At 46.1% G+C, this 5,882-nt stretch overlaps 1 protein-coding gene across 1 annotated transcript in view; it reads right to left on the bottom strand.

Moving 5' to 3' along the window:
* Window positions 1-2,945: 2,945 nt before the first annotated feature.
* Window positions 2,946-5,882, bottom strand: part of LOC123092003 (pentatricopeptide repeat-containing protein At5g18950) — a 7,135-nt gene continuing 4,198 nt past the window's right edge. The window contains exon 2 of the mRNA XM_044513641.1: window positions 2,946-3,170. The gene's annotated coding sequence lies outside the window, so the exon portion shown is untranslated. The remainder of the gene's footprint in view (window positions 3,171-5,882) is intronic.

Raw genomic sequence — 5,882 nt, 5'->3', positions numbered from 1 at the left:
TTAGTAGGGTACGAGTTAAACCTGGGAAGCAATAAAGCATCCCGACGTTACTCGAGTACCCACAGGGATAGTAATATGACTCTAGTTGAGCCAACAAATACCTCATCACGTCTAGTGATTTTAAAATATCTCCTTTCTCTCAATGAGAGTGGAAACATTGGACTTTCCTGAGTATAGAGTTTGTGGTGCATATGTCCACAAGGCACATATCATTTTTCATCGGATTGACTCCCGTAGAAATCTATATATAGACATGAAGATTCTTAAGAAAATCATCGTCGGATATATAGAATACATATACATGAATTTGTATCAAAGTGCTGATACAATATATTGTGATATACAATATATGATGACAACAATAATCATGTTCTTATTAGAACATCATAAATGGACATAAATAAATAGATCACTAAGGAGACTAGGGACTAAATGTATAGTCTTCAAACATGTCGGTTGATTCATATTCAACCATCATGCTCTCCATGATCATAGGGTCTCGTGGCAGGTTGAGGGTTTGAAGTGAGTTCCAAACCATTACCCTTGAGGTCCTTTGCGTCCCGGTAGCGTGGCTTGGATTGCACGGGTTATCCCATGGGATGCAAGACTGATCTTGATGTCCATGACCCGCTTAAGTAAGTTGTGGCCATTTAGGGCAAGTGCCTCAAATTGTTAGCCATCGATTACTTATAGGGGCAAGCCAGAGATAATTAATTTACAAGAAGTAAATTAAAAATCATCATGGTTTTGTAATCAAAATCTAAAAATTTGACTCAAGTGTATAACTCGAAAATGCTCAACCTCAATTGTGGGAACATAACACATTGAAGATCATATAGATCTCACAGTAATATAGATAGTCTGCACATGGGCAGTAGATCCAACTCATTACCTTGTGTTTTCCTAATATAATGAGGGAGATATTATTGTCAAAAATTTACAAGTTTGTTGTGCGGGAGAAATCAATCTCGACCGCTGTGACATGTTCATGAAGAATGTCAATATGGTAAACACATAAAACATACCATCCCCGGTGAAAAACCGGTAATTTATTTATATTACAGATTGCGTAATATAAATACATCTTAATGTTGCAAAATTAATAGATTTCAAGAAGGTGGCTTGAAATCATTAGTGTGAACCTCAAATTGCTAAGGATGACACCTTAAATTTTGCATATGTATTTGCAAGAAATTGAAAATCTCAATTGCAAATAGACGTATTAATCTCGACATGTAGCGAACATGGAGATACATACATTCCGGAATACATCATACTCAACGGAAATACATTACTATTGTAATGAATAGTAATGATGTTGTAAACTTGATGTTCAAGTGAGAACTTGAATTGTATAGACCTCAAATTAAATGAGATGATGTTGTATCAAGTTGCAAGATAATTCAACAAAGTGAATTAATATTTTACGAGAGAAAATTAATCTCAATCGCAATAAGATTGTTTTGCGAGAGAAGAAAATTCTCAATTGCAAATAAGTACTCTAGAGGTACTAAATTTATATTTGCAAGAGATAAAAACAAATCTCAATTGCAATAATAGATGTAATTAATCTCAACATGTAAGAAACATGAAGATATATTACATCAACATATTATATGGAATACATAGTACTCAACATATTTACAGTACTAAAATTTAAGTACTGTAATTAACAGTGTCTAAAGCAGAGTTGAACTGCTGTTAATAGAACAAAATGCGAAATTAATCAAGAAAAATGTAGGATTAATTCGGCAAAATCGTCCAGGATTTAAAATGGACCAAAAACATATGGGCCTTCTGGCCCATACGGCTTTACAGGGGGCAGCCGAGGGCCGTTGCCTCGGGCGCCGCCTGCTCGGATGCGAGCCAAGGGCCGCGTCGTCGCCTCCGCGTCACGGTTGTGGGCCGTCCTTGCGGGCGCCGAGGCCGAAGGACGCCGCTGCGTGCGCGCCCGAAGGAGTCGCGCTAGACTGCGTCGCCTTGCTTTGCTGACGCGCATGGAGCAAGTCACCGATGCCGGAGGGACGAGCCGCCGCAGCGCGCTCCAGGGGGCGCCGGCCGGAAGCCGCGACAATTCCCTCGGCAGGCGAGGCCATGGACGAAGTCGCTCCGCGTCAGATGCGGTGGCCGCGTCGTGCGCCAAGGGGCTTCACCGCGGAGGACGGTCTAGGAGCCGCGGCCTCAGGTGCCTCCGCGCGGGCAGCGACCGCGTCGCGGAGCGGCTGCGAAACCGGTGGTTCCAGTGTCTCGGTCCAGCGTGGGGCCAAGGCCAAAGGAAGCAGATGCCATCGTCGCGATGCGACTCGATGTGCGGCAGCGCCGTCACCGGGGAGTGCGTCGCCAAAACGCTCTGCCGGGCCGCGCGAGAGCCGGAGTACGGCGCGCACGCGCTGCACGCCTGGCTGCGCGCCGGAGGGCGTTGCCTCGCTCGCGCTGTGGCATGCGAGGATGCAAGCCACTGCCAGCCTAAACCGAGCGCCGTCGGCTGTTGTGGTCTGGCGAAGAGCGGACGTCGTCTAGGACGATCCCAGGTAAGAGCCGAAGGGAATGATTCCATGTAGCATTCGTTGTGTGCAGGAAAGAAATCGGAAAAGAAGCACCTTGTTTCTTGTCAATCTTTGATTTCGTTCCTAATCCTTCCCTCGTTCTTGGTATTCTGAAAGCTAACGGCTCTGGAAGATGGAATTGAAGATCTTCTGAGTTGATGTCGCTCTCCTTTGGATTTCTTTTCTGTCAAGAGTGTTGCAGGCACGGCAGCCTGGCCGGCAGCGTCGGAGTCCGTTGCGATCCAGGGCCATTGAGTTCGTGGAATAGCCCTCGCCTCCGTGCGTGCGTAACCGCTGTCTCGGGCATGGCCCTTTTCTTTCGCTGTACGCCGATAGAATCGCTCCGCCGGGAGCGTGCTGATAACGTATTAAAAGAGAAACGAGAGGGAGACAGAGAAGTAAAAGTGAATCCTTGTTCTCATTGATGATAGGTTACACATATATATAGCCCCCGAAGGGGTGTCTTCGAAGGGACACGAGGCAACTGCCTCCTTTAGAAAAAGTAGAGATTAATAGGATTAATTAAATCCTAACACAGAGAACTAAAGTTTGGCATGGTTCTTCGAGCGCACCCCAAAGTTCGAACCTTTCTCGGATCCGCGGAGCCCCGATTTCGATAGTTTCCTAGTAATATACAAGAATCAAATAATCTTCGTCAGAAAGTTAAAAAGAAACACATGTATGAAAATATTCAGTTAAACAGCTAATAGCTTTGGGAGTGCGTCGTGACTGCCATCTAAAGATTCTTTGCAACTTTCTTGGTTCCTTCATTGCACTTCAAAGTTCACATGGGAAATTAGTAATTTGCAAAGGAGTTCTAACTTCCTGCATCTATGTTACCTTGTTTTCTGCATCTGAATTAGTAAAATGCACTATCAGAGTTACACGGCTTCAAGATACCTTCATTTCAGACCATTTTACCTAAATTTCTCTTCACCTCCACTATCCGGAAAAAAATCATGTAGTTGATCTGCACCTCACTTACATAAAACTCAATTTTTCTTTTCACCTCCAAAGAAAATCATTGACAAAACTATATAGCTACAGTTGCACCTCATTGATTCTCTATAGGTAGCTACATACTCCCTCCGTTCCAAAATAGATGACTCAACTTTGTACTAACTTTAGTATAAAGTTGGGTCATCTATTTTGAAACGGAGGGAGTATATAGTATACTGAATATCAGGGACAAATAAATACTACTCCGGAGTATATATTTTGTCAAAGGAGTACCATATATGTGCACTGCTAATGCCATTGACAAAAAAGTTCGACTATGTAGCAGATTTGGTTAGATTCAACTAGGTACACTATTTGCACCAAATCATAGGTGGAGCAAGTACAAATAAGGGTAGTGGGCAGCTGAAGTAAGTAGAGAGGAGATGTGGAGCCTCGTCGGCAAGCCGGCACTTGTCACCGGTGGAAACGGGATGGGAAACCCTAGAAATTATAAGGAAGAAGAGGAAGGAAACGAAGGGTGCGGAGAAGATCTTACCAGCTTAGAAACGTTGGGGAGGGACACTGGAATTGGCTGTTGTGGCCACCGAGCTCGCGTCGGGGATGGAAGAAGAGGGTCGCGGATCGGCTGCTGACTTGGGGGGAGGCAGGGTGAGCTAGAAGGATGGCGCAACTGCCGGTCTTCAGTGGAGGAGAGAGATCGCCCGCTCCGGACCCTAGCCGTCGCCCAGTTCTTCCCCGCCGACATCGGCGCCACCGCCACTCTCGCCCTTTCCTTTTTCTTTCGAGCCAAGAAGACTGAGACGAGTGGTTTTGTTCCACGGGTGGGGAGATATGGGTTAAACCTGGTGGAATCCCTGCAGTTTGGGGTGGATTTGGATGGGATATCAACCCGGACGGGTTTAACCGAAGACGCATATAAGGCCGGTCGGGATCCTACCCTGACCGGGGTCAAAACCACGTGGATTAGGCCAAAACCCCGCCGATCCCGGCGGGGGCATGCATGGCGGGGCGGGGATTAAACGAACAAAGCCAGTTGATATCCCAGGTAAAAACTGCGACGATGTGGAAAGCATTTCCAGTGTCCCGTTTAAGCAGAAGGTTTTGCATTTTCTTTCCTCAGGAACTTGACCGACTCACGGACAAGTTTGAAATTCTTTCTACTTCCTCCATTCCTAAATATAAGTCTTTCTAGGGATTTCAATATGGACTATACAGATGCATACAGACATAGTTTAGAGTGTAGATTAACTCATTTTGCTCCGTACGCAGTCCATACTAGAGGAACAGGGGCGCTTTGCTGCGCCCGCTTACATAGTTTCATTTGGCCTTAATCATACAGTACTATATTGTCATTTTATGGGACTGAATTTGGAAGAAGCGCCCATGGTTTCCACATCAGTTTTTTTCCACACATCTCATCTTTTTAAAAGCAAAGAGTGCAGATACCCACATATTCTTGGCTTACATATCAGTTCTATAAATTTACAGAACCTAGGTTCTTGCGTTTGAAAACAAACAGAGCAAATAAAGCAGGGGCGTCCATCCCTTCTAGAGTAAATTTAATGCAGAAATTTAGCAAAGACAAAATGAGTATTCACTGCCTAGCACCAAGAGAGAATGCTGATACTCGTACATTATTTGTTTGCACATCAGTTCTATAAAATTTGCAGGGACTAATGTGTTATGCTACAAAGAAACAGGGCAAGTGAGTGGGGCAATCTTGGTCAAAAATAGATCTACTGCAGGAATTAGTAAAGATGGATGGATACTTATTGTCTTGCTGGGAGAGGATGCTCGAGTCCGCACATTGATCTGCGATGGTGAGCAAGACTCCGGATACACTGGTGCTTGGCCGAGAAATGCAAGCGGAGGCAGCTAGAACGATGATGAAGTGGCTGGTTTTCCTTGGGAGTGAGACGGTGCGTGTAAGCTTGGTCGGTTGGACGCTGCACTCAAGGAGCAAGACGTTGATGCTGACGGAGGAACCGTGGCGGCGGACTGACCAGTCCCAGGCTTCAGCCATGCGACGGATCTTGGACACATGCATATCAGCAATGAGCCGGGTGTTGAGCACTTGAGCTTGATGTTATCGCCGCCGCGCGGAAAATCTGGTGTCTGGTGAAGAAGTCGCCCATCTCCGGGATGCCGAAGGCCTTGCCCAGCCCCGCGTCATGCACGGCGCGCTCAGAGGCGGTGGTCATGGTGAAGTAATTCCAGAGCACATCCACCATGCAGGGCACGGCGGCGACCCGCACCATCCACAGCGGATCGTCCAGGAAGCATGGACTCAGCCTCCCTCCCCCCAAAATCGCCACCGTCCCAAGCAACCAGGCGAGATCGGAAAAATACTAGCTTGCAAGAGCGCGTCTGGGCATT

Source organism: Triticum aestivum, chromosome 4B, assembly GCF_018294505.1.
Source record: "Triticum aestivum cultivar Chinese Spring chromosome 4B, IWGSC CS RefSeq v2.1, whole genome shotgun sequence".
NCBI classification, from domain to species: domain Eukaryota; kingdom Viridiplantae; phylum Streptophyta; class Magnoliopsida; order Poales; family Poaceae; genus Triticum; species Triticum aestivum.
Note: the sequence above shows the minus strand (reverse complement) of the source record. Positions and strands in the feature narration are given on the sequence as shown.